The sequence below is a fragment of the Sus scrofa genome, chromosome 4, assembly GCF_000003025.6.
Source record: "Sus scrofa isolate TJ Tabasco breed Duroc chromosome 4, Sscrofa11.1, whole genome shotgun sequence".
In the NCBI taxonomy this organism is placed as follows: domain Eukaryota; kingdom Metazoa; phylum Chordata; class Mammalia; order Artiodactyla; family Suidae; genus Sus; species Sus scrofa.
The window spans coordinates 28,762,528-28,786,143 of NC_010446.5; positions in this window are offsets into that span (position 1 = coordinate 28,762,528).

Consider the following 23,616-nt stretch of genomic DNA (forward strand, 5'->3'; position numbering starts at 1 on the left):
CCAGATGGGCTTGAGTGCAGAAGCTCCACAGGACTGGGAGGAAAAAGAAACTACTTTTGGAGGGTGCACACAGGTTTAATAAACTACTTTTGGAGGGTGCACACAGGTTTCCTGGATCCCAGGAAAAAGCAGTTACTCCATAGGAATCTTGACCATACCTACCTACAGGTCTTGGAGGTTTCTCCTGAGGAGGCAGGGGTCTTACTGTGTGGGAAAGACACTGGTGACAGAATGCCAGGAATAATCATTGCTGTGAGCTTCTCTGGAGACTGCCATTTTGGAAATTAGACCTTCCCCACCCAACAGCCTGCAGGCTCCAATGCTGGGAAGCCTCAGGCAAAACAATCAACAGAGTAGAAATACAGTCCCACCTATCAGGAGACAGGCTGCCTAAAGTTGTTCTGGGCACATGGCCACCTCTAAGCACATTCCTCAACACAGACTTGCCCCACCAGAGGGAAAAGACACAACTCTACCCATCAATGGGCAAGTACCAGTCTCTCTCACGAGGAAATCTGTGCAAGCCCCTGGATCAATTTCACCCACGAGGAGACAGACACCAGAAGCAAGCAGGGCTACAACTCTGTAACCTGTGGAAAAGAGACCACAAATACAGAAAGTATGATGAAATGAGATGGCAGAGAAATATGTTCCAGATAAAAGAAAAAGAGAAAGCCCCAAGAGAACAACTACATGAAGTGAAGACTGGTAATCCACCTGAAAAAATAATTCAGAATAATGACAGTAAGGAGGATCCAAGATCTTAGGCAAAAAATAGAGGTATAGAATGAGGAAATATTTAATGAAGAGCTAGAACAAGAAATATTTAATGAAGAGCTAGAAGATTTAAAGAAAAAACAGAGATGAATAATACAATAACTGAAATGAAAAATACACTAGAAGGAATCAATAGCAGAATACATAAAGCAGGAGAATGAGTAAGTGAGCTGGAGGACAGATTGGTGGAAATCATAGTCATAGAACATAATAAAGCAAAAAGAATTAAAAGAAATAAGTACAGTCTCAGAGACCTATGGGACAACATTAAACTCAACAACAACATTCACATTTTAGGGGTCCCAGAAGGTGAATTCAGAGAGAAAGGGCCTGAGAAAATATTTGAAGAGACTATAGACAAAAACTTTTGTAACATGGGAAAGGAAACATTCATTCAAGTCCAAAAAGCATAGAGAGTATACCATCAGGATAAGCCCAAGGAGGAACCTGTCAAGACACATATTAATCAAACCGACAAAAATTAAAGACAAAGAAGAAACATTAAAAGACACCAAGGAAAAGTGACAAATAACATACAAAAGAATCCCCATAAGGTTATCAGCTAATTTTTATCAGGAACTCTGCAGGCCAGAAAGGAGTAGCAATACATTTAAAGTGATGAAAGGGAAAAACCTTCAACCAAGAATACTTTACCCAGAAAGGCTCTCATTCAGATTTTATAGAAAAAATTTAAAAAAAATTTAAAAAAAGCTATGAGAATTAAGCACCACCAAACCAGCTTTACAACAAATGCTAAAGGAACTTATCTAGGCAGAAAAGAAAAGGCCACAATTGGAAACAAGAAAATTATGAATGGGAAAGTTCATCAGTAAAGGCAAGCATATAGTAAAGGTAGGAATTGTCTACATACAAATAAGATATCAAAACAAGCAATCATGAGAAGAGGAGAGTACAAATACAGGATACTGGAAAAGCATTTGAAATTAAGCGGCCAGAAATTTAAAACAATTGTTTTAAATTTATATATATATATATATATATATATATAGACTGCTATTGCGAAACCTCATGATAGTAACAAACCAAAAACCTGCAATAAATACACACAAAAAAAAGAAAAAGCACTCCAAGCACAACACTAAAGATAGTCATCAAACCACACTAGAAAAGAACAAAGAGGAATGGAAGAATAAAGACTTAGAGAAACAAATATAAAACAATTAACAAAATGGCAATAAGAACATGCATATCAACAATTACCTTAAATATAAATGGATTAAATGCTCTAACCAAAAGACATAGACCAGCTGAATGGATACAAAATAAGACCAGTATATATGCTGTCTACAAGACATTCACTTAAGATCTAGGAATACATAAAGACTGAAAATGAGGAGATGGAAAAAGTATTCCATGCAAATGGAAATCAAAAGAAAGCTAGAGCAATACTCATGTGCTGTTTATTGAAATAGACAGCTGAGGGGGATGCAAAAATTCTGTAAATGCAAACACATTATATCATATATTAAAATAGTTTCCCAATTTATGAACATAGTAAAATCTAGTTTATGCATCATCAGATAGATTTATACTTCCTAATTCTGTAATGTTGCCTTCCTTTTAGTTGGAAGTGGATAAAATCAAAGCATTTTGAAATTTTAATAATGTAATAAAATAGATGACTAACATTTCAGAAACAAATTCATTCAAACCTGTTTTTCAATTATACTTTATTTTTTCTTATTTTCTTACTGTGTTTAAAAGCAACAATTGATGTTGCTTTCAATTGATTAGAATATAATCCCTTGATTCTATGACCAATTTTAAGCACTGACTAAATGACAAACACCAAAAAAGAAAACAAACAGCAACAGCCACACCTGCAGCATATGGAAGTTCCTCATCTAGGGACTGAATTGGAGCTGCAGCTGCAGGCCTATGCCACAGCCACAGCAACACCAGATCTGAGGCACATCTGTGACCTACACCACAGCTTGAAATGACACTAGATCCTTAACCCACAGAGTGAGCCAGGAATTGAACCCCCATCCTCATGGACACTATGTCAGGTTCTTAACCCACTGAGCCACAATGGTGACTCAAAAAAAGCATTTTTATTCCCTCTCACTCCTGTATTCCCCAATTCCTGATAACATAATTTTTCCTCGTTTTTTTATGTTTTTCTCTGCTCATACTCTCTCATGTTAACCTTAAATTCACTTTAATTCAGTAAAAAATTTATGTTGCTATTAATATTAAACTTCTACTCTGATCTTGGTTCTAACACGACTTTTTAAAATATATAGCACTTATTTTTTCCTGTATCTTCTATCTTAAATAAATTTACTTATTTGTCATTTGTTTGCTAATTGAGCAAATCATTAGCATGGTTCAAAATAATTTCTTAAACTTCTGTAAAAAAGCAAACTGTGAAAGTATAAAATGCAAAATTTAGATTTTGGGGGATTGATTAGTTTAATATAGAAATCTTAGGCTTAGGCCCTTGAAAAATAAAACTAGTGATGCCAATTAACTATTTTATCACAATGTAAAAGGTACTTTTCATTTTATTTTATTTATTAATTTCTGCTTTTTAGGCAAAGGTGTGGTATATCTAAGTTCTCAGGATAGGGGTCAAATTGGAGGTGCAGCTACCAGCCTACACCACAGCCATAGCAACATGGGATCTGAGCCATGCCTGCAAGCTATACCACAGCTCTCAGCAAGACCAGATCCTTAACCCCCTGAGCAGGGCCAGGGGTTGAAACTGCATCCTCATGGATACTAGTCAGTTCATTTCTGCTAAGCCACAATAGGAACTCCATAAAATGTCTTCTTTAGATTTTGAAAAACATATACTTTCAGTGGGACTTCCAAACTTATTATGCTATATTTTAAAAAATATTTCATAGTAATTCTTATTGTTTTCATCCACAAAAATATTATTATGAAAGTTTCATGGTAAATTTAAAATATTGCAGGCAATTTGAATGTTTCACAACCAGAGCTAGTACACATTAATGTAATGCAGACTTTAAAATATTTTTTAAAATGCTGATTTCCATCTCTGGCCATGATGTGGTAACTTGTATGAGACTTATCTCTCTTTAAGCAATTACAAAAAAGAACAAAATATATGACGTAACTGTTTTTCAAGCACTGAATAACAGACACAGCAGAAATGTGATCCTTGATAGAAGTCTACACAATGTTAGACTCATATTTGCCCAGCAATTGTCCTGGGGACACTTTTGCGACCTCAGTACAAGATGGAATGCAAGCAGAGCAGCATTAACACTGATCTGAAATGGCAGATTTCAGAGCTGCTGAGGTGGCTTGAATTTAAAGGATAGGCAGATAGAGAGAAGGGAATTGTGCAGAAAGGGTCCATGGAATTCTATATGAGGTTTCTCCTAGTACCTTGGCTGAGACCTGGTATAAGTACATGGAAAACAAGACTTTATGAATAGTAATAGAGCAGATGTTGTGGATCTGAGAGATAAGTGGAGATAACAGAGGATAAAATGGATATTTCAGACTGCTAGGAAAGGTGGGGGTTCAATCCTAAACTGGAGAGATTGAACTGGGCACTTTAGGCATTCAGTTGATATTCTAGAAAGGCCAAAATTTAGGAAGGAGTAAGAACAAGTCCTAGGGTATGGGCCATGTCATAGGACTGAGGACAAAACTGAAATATTTCTAATCCAACAAAGCATAAAATCAATCCTAACAGAATGAAGATCTAGCTAATTTAGCTATACGACAGAACTGAATTTCATCCCTTTGAAGTAAGACAAAATAACCCATCCACACACTGTTTTAGGTATCATTGACAATGCCTAGCATACAATCCAAAATTAGTAGACATATAAAAAAAACAGGAAAATGTGATCCATAATTTACCATAAGCCCAAACTTTCTTTGAAAATGTTTTTATTAAGCTTTTATTTTTTGGAGGATATTTTCGTTGGTTATAGACTTCTCAATTAACAATATTTTTTTCCTTCAGCATTTTAAAGATATTCATTATCTTTTCAGGTCTCTACTATTTCTAATGAGAAATAAAGTATCATATTTATTACTGTGTTCCTACATATAACGTAGCTTTCCAGCGAGAAAAAGAAAGTTTGGTTGCTAGCAGAATTCATTTCCTTGAGGTTGTAAGACTGAAGGTGACAGTTTCCTGCTGACTATTGATCATAGTTATAAGAGTCTAACAGCATTTTTTATATACAGCTTGCAACTCTTTGCTATGTGGCCACTAACATCATAGCTACAAGGGGAGTCTCTAGAATGAGTCTTCAACAAGACGAAGTCTCACATAATGTTAACATAATCACAGTGTGACATCCTGTCATATTTGCCATATTCTATTGCCTAGAAGCAGGTCATAGTTTCTTCACACTCTCAAGTGTAGAAGATTTTATAAGGTCATGAAGATCAGGAGGTAGGGATCATTGTGGGGGGCACCTTAAGGCCTGAGGCCTGTCTACCACATAGGTAAAAACAAAAGATGTTTTTATTATCTATATTTTTTAATTAATTTAAAAAATCTATTAAAAGTTTAAAACAAAAATAAAACTATACTGTGGAATTTTAACATACGCAGAAGTAAAATGCATGTCAACAAGAGCACCAGGGGAATAAAGAATAAAATGAATTTTACTATTTTTAGTTTTTTCACATGCTCGAGAGGATCATATGGTAGTAGACTGTGGTAAATTAAATATGCATATTATATTCTCTAGAAAAATGGTTCTTGAAGTGTGATCCTATAACTTGTTAGAAGGATAAATTCTCAGGGCTTACCTCCTACTATTTGAATAAAAAATCCTGAATTGGTACTAGCCATATGTATTTTAATAAACTCTTTAGATGATTTTCATGCTTGTAAAGTTTGAGGAAACTAAAAACAAACAAACAACAAAAAACAACCTCATTATAGCTATAATGAGGTATAGCTATAAACATCAGCAGAAAAGATAAAATAGAATACCAAAATATATTTGATTCACACAAATGAATGCAGTAAAAGAGAAAGGGAGGAACAAAGAGCAGATAGAACACATTCCATGATGAAAAACTTATACATAAATTAAAAACAGTATAGAAAAGAGTAGACATGTCTGAAAATTGCAGTATTGATGGAGCAATTGCACCTCCAGAAGTGCAGGTGAAAACAACAAAGAGTTTAAAACAGTCAGAATAAAGCTGATTGCTCTAATAGGTAAAACAAAATTCCCAGTGTGTGCCCCTGAAGCATGGAATTCAATAAATGAAAGAAAAAAATATTGAAAAGTAAACTATAAGAAAATTTCCCCAAACGAAGCAACACCTGAAATTGCCATCCAAAGGGTACATAGGTTCAAGAAAAATTGGATTGCAATCATTCAATGCTAAGGATAGCGGGAAAATCTGAAGGAAAATGTTCAACATCAAGGCATATCATGAAGTTATTTAATTTCAGGCATCCAAACACAACAAGAAAAATGTCTACAAGGGAGAAAAATTAGGTTGGTATCAATTTTGTGCACCAACATTAAATGCCAGAAACAACAAAACTATATTCACTAAGCTCTAAAGGTAAAAACCTAAGAATATTATATGTAGCCAAGATATTTTTCAAGTAGAAGCAGACATTCTCAAATATGAAAGATTTAAGAAAATACAATACCTATAAGTCCTTCTTGAAAAAATACTTGACCACAAACTCCAGCAAATTAAGAAATTAATCAAAATACTTAAGAATGAAAAAAAAAAGAGAAGCTTAGAATAATTAACACGAAACTGAGACACATGGGAAACTGACGAATGTTAAAGGTATGACTGTGCTACCAACAGGCAAAGTGAGGTTGGAAACCCAATGACTTTGTGGTGACATCAAGATTTCCACCCTTCAGCTGTCCTATTACAGGATTTTCATGTCAAGTGCAAGAGAAATTAAGGAAGGAAAATAAACTGAGTGTACTGGCAAGAAAAACACTGTGTTTAGACCAGGTAAGAAGGGCAGCAAATTCATGAGGTGGTAATGGACTGAGAGGAAGGAAGAGATTCAAGGTCCTGGGAAAAGTGCAAGAACAGGTGGAGGATGAGTGAACAAGATAAAAGAATATAAGGCTATGGGCAGAAATTACTATTCTGAGTGGACAGAAAATTTTACATGTTTCCAGCGACAATAAGGTTTTGGTTGAGACCATACAAATAGGTTGATAAAGTGGTTTATGAGTACATAGTTGGGATGAAAGGCAGTGAAAGAACTTGGAGGCCAGTTAGGTAAGTCATTCATGTGAAAGCAGATTTTTGTATTTAAGATGCCATATCACTGACCTTTGAGAAAGGCTACATTTATAAATGTCCATTCTTCACTTTTTCATTCAACAAATATTGCCTGAGAGCTTATTCTGTGCTAGGCATCCTTCACAGGTTTTGGTGGATAACAAATTTACTGTCAACAACTGTATGAGGTAAGTACAGTTGTGTCTCTTTTTTAGAGATGAGGAAACTGAGGCACCAGTAGGTTAAGGAATTCAACCAAAGCTACTCCACTGGCAAGTAATTGAACCAGAATTCCTCCAACCCAGAAAGTTCAGCTTCAGAGTTAGTGCATCTTGCAAATGCTACTCTGTTTCATATTCTATCCTCTGTACCACTGAAAAATGAGGGGTTATCTTCATCTGCATATAAAGAAACTTTGTCATTCCTTTATCCATTCATTCAACAACAATATTAATTGTGCTTAAGTGCTGAGACCCTACTCTGTGTGTTGTGTATAGTGGTGAACACAACAAACAAGAGCTTGCACCTATGGAGCCTTTCTTTTCTCTCTTAAAAGGTGAAGTTTTCTAAGACCATCTGCTAGGGCAATTTTTCTCTTTCCTCTTACTTTTCAAAAATTTTCTAGCTATTTTCATATGTTTATTCATTCTGATTAATTTTAGAATCATTTGTATGTTCTTCAAAATCCTGTTAAAATTTTGACTGGCAGGATATTATATATAGCCATGAATTTTGGGAAAATGAACATCTTTACAGTGTTTCCTTCCTATTAAGAACAAAGAATATTTAGTTTAGTCTAGATTTATTTGTTTTTGTTGTTGTTGTTTTAACATACCTCATAGAAAGATTTTTGTTTTGTTTTTCATTTTTAAATTTTGGTTCTGAACATTTTGTGTTCCATTTATTATTTTACTTTTTTGTTTGTTTGCTATTATAAGGGAAAATCTTTCTCCCCTTAAATTTTCTAACAATCCAGATGTTTCTTAAATATCTTCTCTTTCCTGCTTGTCATGTACCCTAAAATATTTTAATCCTAAATAATCATTCCTTTGGTCTTGAAAGTAGTTTAGTTTCAAAAACAATTTCTTGAAGTTCACATACCATAAAGGAATAAAGTCATAAGGCATCTGTTCTCAACGTGGGTCATTCCTTGAGAGACTATAAGCTCCAGGAAGGAAGAAGCACTGCTCTCACCTAGGAAGACTTCAGTGCACCAAGTATGTTCTCTAACTGTATTTGTTCAATTAAAATTAATTGAAATATATAGAAAAATAATATATAAAATTTTAATGGGGATTATCTAATTAAAAAAATCAGATACTCTTAAGCCACATTAGGTCAAACAATGTTTACATAGGACCATTTACTGTGGAATTCCTAGAGGATTTAAAAATCTGCATGTAACTATTGCAATTCTGAGAGAAGGAGCTAGATTTTCAAAGTTTTCAAATTTGTTTTGCTATGGAGCCTTTTCATTTTCCATGGAGCATTTTACAATTTTGAAAGTGCTGCTAAAAGAGATCCTGACTTAAGTTATCAATGGCAACTAGCTAATAGAGCACTATAATCATAGGCCTGTGGGGCATGGCACAGCGTAGAAACCTGCACGGAGAGGTGGCGAAGGGAGAAGCAGGGAGACTCAAAAGATAAACTTTGCTTATTTTTCACATTTTCACCTAATTCTCACTTCTGAACTCATAACAGTCTTTTAAGGGCAGAGACTGTAAATTTGCAATTACTAAACTAAATAAATTACTAATTCCCCAAATGCTGGGACCACCTTTTCCTTTGATAACCCCTGGAGACCAGTCATGGTCCTCCGCATCTGTCTGCAGATCAGGGCAACTGGAAATTTACTTCCATTGCTGGAATCCTAGCCATGGTTGGCTGGCCACATCTAGCAACAACTCAGAACCAGGTGGAACATACTTCTCTGTAATACTCTTACCTCACTTTTATAAGTTTAACTCCCCTATTTCTCTCTTATTCTGAATTCCCCATCTACTTTACCTTTTTTTTTTTCCTTCGTATTTTTGCAAGCTCTTTTTGAATATTTACTAGCTGGATAAGGATATAAATAAACAAATGAATAATATTGCCAGATAGTTTAGGAGGTACAGGGGCCCAATCTCCACCTTTACAAAGCTCTAATCCAATCAGGAGACCAACACCTAAACAGACAATTATAATGAAATGTGACAGGGTTGTATACCCGGGCATGTACAAGATGTAAAATGAACATACATCATCTAAAGAAATCCTGGGTGCCTAACTTTTTCAGTAGTTCATCTAATTTCAAATTTCAAGTAACTCTACAATCATTTCTCTCTGGATAGAAAATGTATCCTGGAACTTCTTCAGTCAAAAAATCCTGTCCTCTTAAAGAATTTTCCTTGGGACAAAACTGAAATGTTGCAGAGGGCAAGCAAGAATCTCACCACATTTGGGGTGACAGAGGGAACTCAATCTGGAATTAAATGTATCTCAGATATCCTACAGTGATCTTATACATCTTAATAGCTACTTACACATATGTAAGTTTATTAAGTGCTTTAATAAACACCACATTCAGCAAATTACAGCCTGTGGACCAAATCTAGCCCAGCACTTGTTTTTGGGTGGCCAGGAGCTAAGTTGACTTTTACATTTTTACATGTCTGGAGGAAAAAAAAAATCAAAAGAACAACAGAATTTTTGAAGTGTGAAATATCTACAAAATACAAATTTTAGTGTTCATAAAGTTTTCTTCAAACACAGACACACTCAGTGTATTGCCAATGGCTGCCTTTGCCATGCAATAATAGAGTAGTTGCAGTAGAAATAATAATGACCCACAAAACCTAAATATTTACCCTCTGGTCCTTTATTTAAAAAAAATCTATTGACCCCTGAGATATAAACTTTTGTTCAATCTACACATGAACTGTAAAGAAGTTAGGTAAGCAGTCACTAAAATTGACCAAATGAAGAAAGAGGATAAGGAGTTTAAGATCACATCTCCAGTTAGTTTAACTCTAGGCAATTAATTGCAGGTTCCTGACTTCATATGGAATCTCTATTACAGTAAACATACATTTTCACCATTTTTTTGGTTATTTTAAGATTTTTTTTCTATTATAGTTGATTTACAATGTTCTGTCAATTTCTGCTGTACAGCAAAGTGATCCAGTCTCTCTCTCTCTCTCTCTCTCACACACACACACACACACACACACACACACACACACACACACACACTCTTTTTCTCACATTATCCTCCATTTTGTTTTAATTTTTGTTACTCTTATTGTTTGAATTTTTTTCTTGGCTTGTTTTATTTTGGGTAGCATAATATTTCCAAGTCTTTCTGCTGAGGTAGTTAAACTCTCTGGCCTAAAAATATTCAAGTAATCTGAAGAGAGGTCAGGTTGACCCCAAAACCCACACTCAGAATTTGTTGCCTGGCAAGCTCTTGCCTAGTGATTCTGTGAGTTCTGAACAGAGGATCACAGTAAAATAATAAACCACTAATTGGAGTTAATAGGAGGAAATGTTGAATTCCAACCAGGGTGCATGTATACTAAGCACTGTCTACCTTCTTTCTTTATTCTCTTGCTCATACTAAGAAAATAGGATTGAGTACCTTGGTTGGAAGTTTCAAAATCTCTGGATAAAAACTATCCAAATAAAGATTTTCCTGTGGGTTGCAGTTCACATCTTCCCCCACATTTTCAAACATTCCTCCTTTCCTTGGAAAGCTGCTCAGCAGAGTGCCACTGCAGAGAGGTGAAAGGCTCCATGGAGGAGAGAGGGGGATAGGACATTATTGAAAGAAAAATAAAATTTCTATGCAAAAATAATTTGAGCCATCTGAGCCTATGGATACTATTTTTTTAATCTTTTTTAAATCACCAATGAGATTAAGGTCATAAAAAATCCAGAAGATTTTTCTGGATTTCAACTGAAAGAGCCAAGAAAAACTGAAATAAATCAAACCATAGGCAGGTCTGCTAGGTAACTTTACAAAGCTGTAATAACAACTAAGCTATATGTTTTGCCTTTCTCCTCATTGCTCTAACAATTCCATTATTATATACATGATATTTTGAAGGATTTTTAGTTTGATAAATCCTCTAGAACACTGCATATATTTTCACAGATGCTATTTTTAAATAATATCAAATTATCTTTCTTCTGTATAATTTCTTGTAAGACTTTTTTGATATTGTTATTTTGCAGCATTTTACATAGTTTGTTTTGTTCCTGAAAAGAAGATGATGAAGGAGAGGGAGGAAGGAGAGATGAGGGAGAAGGAGGAGAAAAATCTGCTCCGAAATTATGCACTGGAAAAGAGAGTAAAGCTGAATAAATACTGTACAATATTTCAAGGATCCTCTTAAAAGAGAAAGCCACAAATTTAACTTATCTTTCCATTTCATGACTGAATGTTGAATTTATTCATGTACAGTAAATGACTTGAAGTTGTTTGCTTTCTTTTCAACTGAAAAAACCACCTCCTGAATTAATTGAGGCTTAGCCCATAACAACAGACATAGATCATTTAACATTTCCTGCTTAAAGTATGTTCATTATGTACTTGCCAATCCATTTCAAGGCTGTTGCTATGCATAAAACTATCAACTATATAAAGCAACAAGCAATGAGGAAATGCTACTTATGCTGAAAGCAAAAAAATGGTCTTCAAATAGTTTTCATCTATATTCATTTATGGCTTTCCTGACAGAAGTGTTACATTAAGTAATTAATAATAGTAGTAACTCATATTCCTATGGTGCATTCTGGTTTCCAACCTACCTTCACTTGAATGCCTTCATTTGATCCTCCCTGTAAGCCTATAAAATGACAAGCCACCTTACTTCCTTCCTACAGTGAAAATTCCAGGCTCTCTCAGAAAGGCAAGGTGGTCCACTAAGTTTTGCAGTAGTAAATAGCCAGGCAAGAGAAAGGGCTCAGTACTTCAAATCGAGCATACTTCCTACTATAGCCACTAACTCAGCAAACACTCAACATTTAATATTTAATGTGGTATCACAGAAGGTATAAGTAGGAGAGATTAAGAATAGTTTTACAGAAGGAATCAGACAATTTTTCTGAATCATACAGCTCATCTCTTCTTGGGTTTGATGTGAGAATTAATTAATCTAGTGTACATACAGCAGTTAGAACTGTGCCTTGCAGAGTAAGAACCCAGTAAATGGAAGCTAGTATAGTAATAGCTATCATGGCATATTTCACATTAATTTAAAACAAATTTTGTTATTTTAAATTGCTCTTTCACATAGGTAATACATGGATGAGGCACAAAACTCTAATAGGGCAAATGGATTTAACAGAGAAAAGTAACTTTACCATCCCCGTCTTCTAACCATCTGACTCTGCTCCAGAGGCAACCTCTGTTACCCATTTGTAAAGAAGCTTATTTTCCAAATATTTCATTTCCACAAGTTTTCTTTTCCCAAAATGTTGGATGTAACTTTTGTTTTCTCTTTAAATTTAAATTTATGTTTTTCAATAGGTCATATTACATAAACTGAAGCATTATATAAACATTATTCTGCATCTCATATTTTGTTAATTAACAATAGACTAAATATATAATCTATCATTTCAACTGGCCAATTTAAGGGTGAAAATACAAGGACTACAGGTGTAAACCATGACCATGCCAGGCAAACCAGGACATAGGTACCCTACTTGAGGGTCTATCTTAGACATCGTTCCATACCAGTACATAAAGTGAGTCTTTATTATTATGCAATTTAAATTTAAAATAGCCTCTGTTTGGATGACAATAGTATTAATCCTATTTTTCCTTCAAATCCAAAACCTTTGTTTGATAGAGGACTCTTAAGAAAAGTCACTTGGGTTGTTCTTGCTAAGGCTGCCACAGCCATGGAATTTGTTTAGAATGTAAAAACAATATTTTTTTTTTACAGTCTTTCAGTATCTAAATTCAGCATGAAATCTAGATTTTTAGGACATAGGCCTACAGTAACTCTCTCAGCAGCTCTGTATTCTCTTTCCAAACAATGCACCGCAATCTTCATGAAGCATGCTTCCTGGGACTTGCAAACTCCTGTAAGCCCCACTCTGGTGCTAGGCAAGCCCTAAAATTCATGTTTGTCCATAGAATGTGACAGCAGTGATGCTACATGCTGTCCAAGGGTAGATAATAAGAAGTCTAGTAGCTTCTAGCTAGATCGGACATACTCTCAGTCTGGGGATAGCCAACAACTATGTTAAGATACATGACCACCTTGAGATGGCCAGGCTGTGAGGGAGCCCAGTTCAGCCATGAGAAGAAGCTACATAGAGAGAGAGAGAGACAGAGACAGAGACAGATCCTCATTTTCCCAGCTATCCTAGCTAACACATCAGTCATGTAGGTAAAGAAGCCTTCTTGGATGCCCAGACCACTCAACACATCAGATGTCTCCAGTCCCATTTACCATCTGATAAGAAATTACATGAGAGATAACCCAGCTGAGCACAGTCAATCCATAAAAACCAGAGCAATAACAATTTTTGTTTTGCACAATTCTATGTTAGAGCAGTTTATTACACAGCGATAGATAATTAAAAACAACTCTTCCATCTTTGTTTGTACAATGTCGGATGATAGTAGCAGCAAATAACCCATACACCCCAATAGTCTGAATTGCCCTACCATTTTTCCTAACACTACACCCTGGCAATTTATAGAGTCTACTTCCTAAAATATAACAGAGAACAGTTTGATCTAATTCCATAGAATGAACAGCACCAGTTTTCTGGCATATAATTTGAGTCCCTATTGTCCAGTGCATCACTTTCTTCCTTCGGTCAATTCCGGATTTTACTTTCTGTTACTCTTAGCAGCCTCATTTGGGATCCAAATTATAGGTTAATTAAGGATTACATTTGACTTCATATATACTGAATGTTAACTTTAAAAGCTTTATCAAATGGGGATTTTTTTTGACATATCAAGAAGTCAAAGATGAGCAATTGGAAGAGAAATATCTAGTTACTGACCCTAATTTCCATCACCTTTCCCTTACATCTCAGTATTCATGATTTTGCTGAACATATGGCTACTTTGTTGTCACTGTATGATTAATTTCTGGCTGTGGGATCTAAATAAAAGTGTCCTATGTGACTTCTGGAAAGTATTTTTAAAAGGACATATTATGTCCTTCTTTTCGTCTTCTTTTTTTGCTCATGAATTAAATGTGAACATAATTGCTAGATTTTATAGCCAAGTATTATTTTTATCCCCAAATTCATAAGCAACAAAATATAAAGAGTCTCAGTGCCTAATGACTAATGAATCACTAAAACAGCCCCAGTCAATCCCTCGACTTCATTTATACCAAATAAAATTAATTTATATTCTGTAACCGCTACTATTTTGAGATTTCATTTTGCTCATACTGAAATTATTCTAATACAGGATTCAGGAAGTTACAAAGTGTCTATAACATTCCAGTCTGTTTCTGTCTTTCTGATCCACCACCTGTGGCTTTCTTCCTCATGGCCACCTCATTGAAGCAAAATGGCTGCTCCCCCTTCAACTTTCAATTACATTCCAGGTAGAAAGAAAAAGAAGGAAGAAGCAAAGAGGAAGAGGTGATTTAAAACTTTCTAGAATCCTTAGAAGATTTTACTTATGTCACATTGGCCACTTTTCGACTTTTAATTTAGTAGCTGGGCACACTGACACCTCAAGTTAAGTGAAAGTTCTATTAGTAAAATAGAACAAGAAATGGAGATTAAGGAGACTGCAAGCAGCATCTACCACAATGTGTGTCAGGAGTAGAGCTCAGAAAGGACGTTCTGAACTGGGCAGAAATGCCAACAAGTGTTTAATACAGGCCCTTAACATACATCCTAAGTGGAGATGTACAATTAAGACATTTATAGGAGTTTCCGTCATGATGCAGTAGAAAACTGATCTGATTAGGAACCATGAGGTTGTGGGTTCGATCCCTGGCCTTGCTCAGTGGGTTAAGGATCCTGCATTGCAGTGAGCTATAGTGTACATCGCAGATGGGGCTTGGATCTGGCATTGCTATGGCTGTGGGTAGACTGGCAGCTGTAGCTCTGATTCAGCCCCTAGCCTAGGAACCTCCATATGCCACGTGTGTGGCCCTAAAAAGAAAAAAAAAGTTTACAAACATTTATTAAGCTTCATTAAGGGGATAGGACTGGATATATCAACATATATCGCACAGACCACAGTTCAAACTAGAGTCATCTCAAGAAAAAGCATATTCATTTAGAAGAATAATGGATTTAAAATGAAACCCTGGGGGAAAATTCATGAAAAGAAGCTGAGTAGAGTGGAGAAAGACTTTGAAACACATCAAGAGAGAACAGTGAAAGTGATAGTAAAAAAACAGAGAGAGAGAGGTTTATGAAAGTTATGATGGAAAAGTTCACATATTACATATAGTTTGAAATGCACCTTGTGGGTACAGGACACTAAAGGCTGAAAAGTGCTCCTACTATCAATCAATTTGGAGACGATGTGCTACTAGTCAAGAATGGTTTCAATAAAATAGAAATTACCAAAACCAGTTTGCAAGGAATTGAGGACTGAAGGGAAAATAAGAAAGTGGAGGTGTATGGTAGACTACACTACCCTTGCCTTTTCTACTTAAGCTTGGCTTCTATTATACACACATATCTTCTTACAAATATAAAGAATAAAGGTTTTAACTGCTAGAGAACAGGAAAAAGGTAACTGAAGATAAATGTATTGCTATGAGTAAACTATTCAGAAGGTTTCTCCTTTTTAGGGCCGCACCCTTGGCATTTAGAAGTTCCCAGGCTATGGGTCTAATCGGAGCTACAGAAAACAGGCTGCACCACAGCCACAGCAACACATGATCTGAGCCACATCTGCAACCTACACCATAGCTCACAGCAACGCCAGATCCTCAACCCACTGAGCGAGGCCAGGGATTGAACCCTGCAACCTTACTAGTCAGATTTGTTTCCTCTGAGCCACAAGGGGCACTCCAAGTTCCTCCTTTATTGAATTTGTATTGTATTATTTTGTGCTGGATGGCACTGAAGTTTTATTCATTTGTAGCTAGAGAGATCCAGGGATATCCTTAGCCCATATATGACAGGTGATGCTTGACCCTACTGGTCCCACAGAAGCGAGTATGGCTTAGTATCTCTCTGATAATGCTAGGAGAAAATTTCAAAATCGATTGCCTTTGATATTAAGTGGTGAATTTGAATATATTTTAATGTTTAGATTCCTCACATTTAATTTAATCAACAGATTATGCTTGCACTTTAATTTTTTTTTTTTTGTCTTTTTGTCTTAGGGCCACACTCACAGTATATGGAGCTTGCCAGGCTAGGGGGTCCAATCGGAGCTGCTGCTGCTGGCTTACTCAACAGCCACAGCATTGCAGGATCTGAGCCGCATCTTTGACCTACACCATAGCTCATGGCAATACCAGATCCTTAACCCACTGAGCTAGGCCAAGCATCGAACCTGCAACCTCATGGTTCCTAGTTGGATTTGTTTCCGCTGCACTATGATGGGAACTCCCTGTGCTTTCACTTTAAATAATGCATGAACCCGATCCAAAGGACAAATGTTCTGAGTGATATCGTATCTAGAACATATGATAATTCTCCCAAGTTGATTTGATAAGCAAGTCATTGAGAAATCATGTTAATTTAATCAAAAACAATCAGGCTAGAGGCGAGGGAAACAAAAGAATAATAAGGAACTGCATACCAGGTACTATGTGTACATATTAGTTACTCACCAGTACCCTAAGAGGGTTTCATTTTGATACTGAGAAAAAATAAGGCTTAGGGTGGTCAGTAGTTTACTCAGGAGTCTATAAATAGTGAGTAGCAGAGCCAGGATATGAGCCCACAGCTTTCTGACATCCAGGTCTACTCTACCTTCTGCCTTCTAGAGTGAACACGCCAAAGAAAATAAGAAAGTCAATGGGGACTTTAATAAATTACTGACATATCTATTCTACTTTTGTAAAAGTAAGTGCTTGATTTTAGAGGAACGGTCTGAAATAATCTGATCAAAGGGCATCTGAAAAGAAGTACAATACTGGATTCTATAAAAAGGAAACTAGCCGATGCTACAATGAGGCCATCTATCAATTTATGTTCTTGTTTATAATAATGAGTGTGATGGCAAGGTAGAGCCATCATTTCTTCTACAAAAGTAACTCAAATTTTTACTGACATGTTCCAATAGTGTGACCTTGGAATGCAGCAGAACCCTGCAGCAGCGCCACCCCCCAAGTACAAAAGCCCCTCTATGTACACTGCCTCTTATTTGTAGAAAAGCTTAAGTCTTCCAGGCTTCTCTAAGTCATAAAAGAGAAGGCTTGAGCAGTTAATGACTAGGACAAAAGAGTCACAAACTCAGTGTTTGAGGCACATTCTTTAGTTGTTTTATAGATAACTGCTACTATGGGAGAAAAGCTTACAACTGCATAATGACCAGACTGTAGCCATGACATAGGTTGCTCCATTTGAGCAGTACTGAATCTATGACCAGCAGAATGCCAAGAACTGGCCCTAAGAGAATGGCATTAACATTATTGCCCACAACAGTCTATATCTTTAGGAGCATCAAAATAACTGCAGTTTGCTCTGCCTGTATGTGTAAGCGGGTGACTAAAATTATTAACAAAGAGATATTACAGCCCTTATCAACACCTTCCACTCTGAAAATGTGTCAGAATGAAATTAGAGAAGATGGACCTTCACCTCTAATCCCATAGAAATGGAATGATGTTTGACTGTGGGGAACTGAAAGCAGATCTTTTGCCCCCTTCTGTTTGCTCATTTCTGTTCTTTTCTAACGTTAAAAGAACCTAATTATAGGAATGATGTCACTAGGCAGTTGAACCTAACTCCTGACGTGCTCTCCTGAATGCACACCGTGCATTACCTAACCTGTTGATTCTTTTCCTAGATAAAAAGAATGAAGGATTAAGCAATAAAAGAATGACTAGCTCTCTATCCCCAACAGTCCCTTAGCAATTCTGCAGGCAAATCACACAGGCAAAATAACATCTGAAGAAAGAGTTAGCCAGAACTCTCAAAGAATCCAACCTTCTGCCTCAGTTATTCACTGATATTCTTTCCCTCCATTTCCCCTTTAAAAACTCTCATGGCTGAGCAGAATCTTTGTAGCTGGTCTCCAGACAGGAGTTCACCTTATTCCCAGACTACTGGCTTTTCTGATCAAAGCACCTTTCCTTTCTCCCTTCTCTCTCTCTCTCTCTCTCTTTTTTTCTTTTTCTTTTTTGGCTTAGCCCATGGCATGCAGAAGTTGCCAGGCCAGGGATTGAACCCATGCCACAGCAGCAACCCAAGCCACAGAAGATCCTCAACTCACTGAGCCACCAGGGAATTCCTTAATTTTTATTTTTGTCTTTTTGCTATTTCTTTGGGCCGCTCCCGCGGCATATGGAGGTTCCCAGGCTAGGGGTCAAATCGGAGCTGTAGCCACTGGCCTACGCCAGAGCCACAGCAACTCAGGATCCGAGCCGCGTCTGCAACCTACACCACAGCTCACGGCAACGCTGGATCGTTAACCCACTGAGCAGGGGCAGGGACCGAACCGCAACCTCATGGTTCCTAGTCGGATTCGTTAACCACTGCGCCAGGACGGGAACTCCCACCAGGGAATTCCTAAAGCAACTCTTCCTTCTATTGACACTTGCCTCTTGAATTACTGGCTTTTGAGAAGTGAGCAGCTGAATTTAAGTTCAGTAACAATCTACCTGCATAACAAACTGTATGTATGGTAAACAGAGGTCTGGTGGATGTTTTGCAAAGCCAACAATGTCAAGGTCATTCAATCTGCCTGGAAAAAAAGATCTTGAAAGGATTATTGGGAACACCTTAGTTGTGTTTGTGTTTTTTCTTTGTGCTCTGGTTCTGAATTAAGGGGAGGGTGTCCTCATGATGCATAGTAGTTTGTGTGATACATAGTAGTTTGTGTGTGATATATGTTGATAATATTTTATTTAAAGGGACATCTTTTCTCAGAAAAAAAAACGAAAATATGTGTCCTGCATAAAGACCTTTTTTGATAGCCACTCAGATAATTTTCCTCATCAACTTGATATTTTTCTTAGATTAAAGGATTCATGTGTATATTCTGCATTTCTCTGGTGTTGAAAGCTGTATCTTGTATAATACTAGCAGGAAAGATGAAATAACATTATAAGAGTGGCATGCAAACTAATAATATCTAACTATCATTAGAGCTGTCATATCTATAAATTTATGTAGGAGTATTATCAGGGAGAATGGGCTATCTGTGACATTAATTCCAAGAGTCATTAACTTCTCATTTTCAAAATAATTTACAAACCACACTTCAAGTAAAAAGAAAAAAGAAGGCAAAAAGAAGTCCTTTATAATTTAAGGTGAGCAAACTGACATAACCATAGACCTCATATATAAAATGGCTCAAACACAATAGAAGTTACTTTATTATGTTAACAGTCCACTGGTGGTGTCACCTTGCTGACATACTTTATTATGTTAACAGTCCACTGGTAGAGTAGGGTGGTGTGGGGTTCTTTCCACATAGTCTTTTAGAGACCCGGGCTGATGGAACCACTACTACTCACTGCGAGGCTCCAAGGGCATCCCAGGTGTCCACATCCAAATGGTAAAAGGGAAAAGCTCATGGAGGATCATATGTGGGATTTTAATTGGCCAATCCTGGGAGTGGCTTACAAGGACAAGCTGATTCTTTTTAGGTTTCACACTCATTACTCCTTACTGCCTCCAGGTCTAGCATTGCACAGTTAGAAAAATGCAAGGCCAAAAGAGTATCAGATTCATGTAAGTGGGATTCTGGACAGCATGTATGGGACTAACTTCTAAGTAGTTTAGACCAAGGCGGTCAAGTCACTAGGTGACATCAGATTTATTTATCAACATGGGAATATATTCAGGATTCAGATTTTAATGTGTTAGCTCATGTTTGTGGAATTGCCATGTACCTCCTTCAACTAGATTGATTAATTGAAGCCTGGACTCAGTGGTGGCCAGAAGCAAGTGATGGGGAAATGTTGGCAATGCTGGAATTTCCCTGGCACATTTTAGATAAAGGGAGTCTAGAAGCCTCAGAAGGATGGATGTTAATCTATTATATGCCAACTGCGTAGCCACCCTTAACTGTATCTCCTAGGATAGGGCTCAGAGGGTATTTCCCTCATCAAAATGATAAGCAATTCTAAGTATAGATAAACTGTGTTATCTTTGAAAAACTGTTAATTATAAGTTGGAGATGTTGTCTCAAAGAATTAGGGCTCTTGGATTTTAATAGGAATATTGGGATCCTGAACTGGTAGAGTCAAAGTGGCAATCACTTAATAATCAGATAGGGTGGGTGAAAGTATTACAATAAACCTCAGGGGTAGAGTAGCACTCAGAGTATTTTGAACACAGAGATCTACGACAGTAACAATATATCTTCATGTGGTATGAATTACAGTAGATTTTATTATCTTACTTCAGGGTTATATCATTATTCCTGCTGCATGTTATATACCTTCCAGATGTCCCTTCATCATCTTAATATATTCCAGTATATCATGCTGGACCATTATACATAATATGATGCTACCTGGACATGTTGGGCAGAAAATAATAAGCATCTCTACATGCCTGGTAAAATATATATCCAGCAGAAAATGGGGAATAAATGCAAGAATTCAGGGGCCTTCATATCAGAGGAATATCTAGGCCTAGGGGTCTGTAGGCACATCCAGATATGCCCTGCAATGTGAGCGGCAAGTTGTAAGTTGCTCTCACATTTATTACCACCAAAAAAGGGACACATTGCTTGGACTCTTTGGATTTATGAGGCCATATTTAACACATTCAGATATGATTTTTAAACCCATTTATTAGGTGACACATAAGCATGTCATTTTGGATGGGACTGGGACCCAAAAAAAGGAGGCTTTCCAGAAGATTCTAGCTTCATTACAAACTGCCTCACCACTTAGATCTTATGAGCTGTTGCCCCAATGGTATCAGAATTATCCTTGATAGAAGAGATCCTGAATGGAACCTATAGAAATATCCAAGAGAATAAACACAAATCTCTACAACCTGGGTTCAAGACCAAACATGCTTCCAGGCACCATTTTCCATTTGAAAAGTAACACCTTGATTTGATACTGAGCCCTAGATGACTTAACATCTAATATTGGGACACTAAGTTACAATGCGATCCACATTGCTCACAAGAACATTAACAAATCTGTTGAAACATAAAATTCAACATGCTCAATAGTATGTGGAAGGCACAAGTCAACTTCATGAGTAGATGATGCAGACTCCCATGGTGTCATGGTAAAATGCTGTCACAGGGAGTTCCCTCTGGGCAAATAACAAAGACACAAAAATTGTGCACCTGGTTTATGAATGATGTCTGCATGGTGTGATGGTCTCTTTTTCCTCTACCTCAGAGCTGACTCAATAGGACCATGTGCAAGGGTACCATGATGGCAAGAGTGGTGGCTCTTCAGGACCTTTAAAAACATGGGCTTCCCCTCAACAAAGATGAGTACTGGACCAAACAACAGCAAAGGCCAGTGTGAGTTCTGCTTGGCCTATTCCCTGAGGTACCATCTAGGCACCTAGTGCCATATGGATTACTTTGGAGAGCCCTTCTATCATCAGGTGATGAGCAAGGTAAAGTAATCTATTTTCTTATAAATAGGTAGACATTTGGGTACAGATTACTCTTTTCTGATTGCAATGGTTCTGTCAACACCATCAGCTGCGGACATATGATCTTAAAAAAAAAGTCATAGTTATCATCACATCATTTAGATTATGACACCATCTCAGATCAAATAACTCATTTGTTGGTAAAAGAAATGCTGAAGTCATCTCATAGCTACAGACTTCACCAGTCTTACATAGTTCTTGTGACCTAGAAATAGCTGACTTGATAGAATAGGTGGAGTGGCCTGTGGAAAACTCATTTATGGTGATAGCTTGGAGCCAACATTCGGCAAAGCTGAGCTGCCATCCTACAAGATTTATGTGTCTTAAGCCAGTGGCCAATATGTGGTGCTATCTTACCAAAAGACAGAATGAAGGGTCTGGGAAAAGGAGGGAGGTGGGAGACGTCCTTCTCTATGACATTGAGACCTGGAGTGGGAGATCTTAGTGCCTCAATGGAGGAATGCTTCTACTAAGGAATATAGCCATTATCCCATTAAATTGTATTTTGAGATTGCCACCTGATCATTTCATATTGTTCATACTCTGAACCAATGGAAAAAGAAGGAGGACATTGTACTGGCTAGGGTAATTGACCTTATTAGCTGGGAAAATTGGGTCACCATTACACAGTGATGGCAAAGAAGACAGGTATCCAGGGATTTCTGGGTTCTGTCTTAGTAGTCACTTGCCCAATAGTACTGATCAAAAGAAAACTGTACCAGTCAATGAGGACTTGTACTCTGCGGTGAAGAGAATCATTCCTAAAGAGGAAATAAAAATAGCCAAGGTGCCACTAGACAGGGGAACACAGGAGGCTTAATGGAGGAAGAAAGATATGAATATGTAGCCCTTATGACTTATGGCTGACTTTTATTTTAATTAATTGATTCTCTCTACTCTCCTGCTGTTTTGTGCTGGTCTAAATCTGCTGATAAGAGTGTTGTGGCTAGACCTGTACCTGTGGTTCTTATAACAATTGTAAGCCACTCTCAACAATAACCACCATGAAATTTTGCCAAAAAAAAAAAATGGTTTATCATTCACAGGTCCTGAAAATCACATATCACATCGAGGGCCACACAGCAAGGTGAGGTTACCAAGGAGAGGAGAGAATGGCTGGGGGATTGGGATAGAGTTAGAAGATCTGGGGCTCTGCTTTTATTGATGTTGAGAATGAGGGCCTAGGATTTCCAAGGCTCACTCTTGATTGATGAATTTAAAACCTAAGAACAGGAATTTAAAGTCTGAAAAAAGAAAAAAAGAACAAGCAATCAAATGGTCAGTCAACAAAATCAACAAAGGCCTCTAAAACAAAGGTGCCTGGGTAGGGGGAAGGGAAACTGGCTCTTTATCTAGTCCTGCAGCTGGGAATGTGTTTATTTGAGATATTCAAGATAGCCATCTTTGAAATAAATGCCTCTTTAAAGTGGATGTCTGGACCATCAAATGTAAGCTGGGTACTTGCATTAAAGAAAAGATAGCTGGCTGGGCTTACATTCTACCTACCTTAAATGAATTACATTAGTGCTAATATTTTAAGTTTCAGTTAAGACTGAATGAATTGGCATCACTCCAAAATGACATGCTAGCTGAAAGGACTTTCAATTCCCCTGTGTTGGAACAAGATATTTCATCTTGACAAAGGATAGCAGTGGATTCTGAGGGAGAAATGGAGGAGAGGGGTAAATTGTCCTGGGTATTCTCTGCTGGCCCCTCCAATTCCACTTTCCATCCTTCTCAACCTTGGTGCATAACTTAAACAGGCAACAACCAGGCTCCCTTGTCCCCTGATTTCCAGTGGGTGCAGCTAATTAAAAAGTGGGAAAAAGCAGATGTCAAAGTATTTTGTCTTCCTTC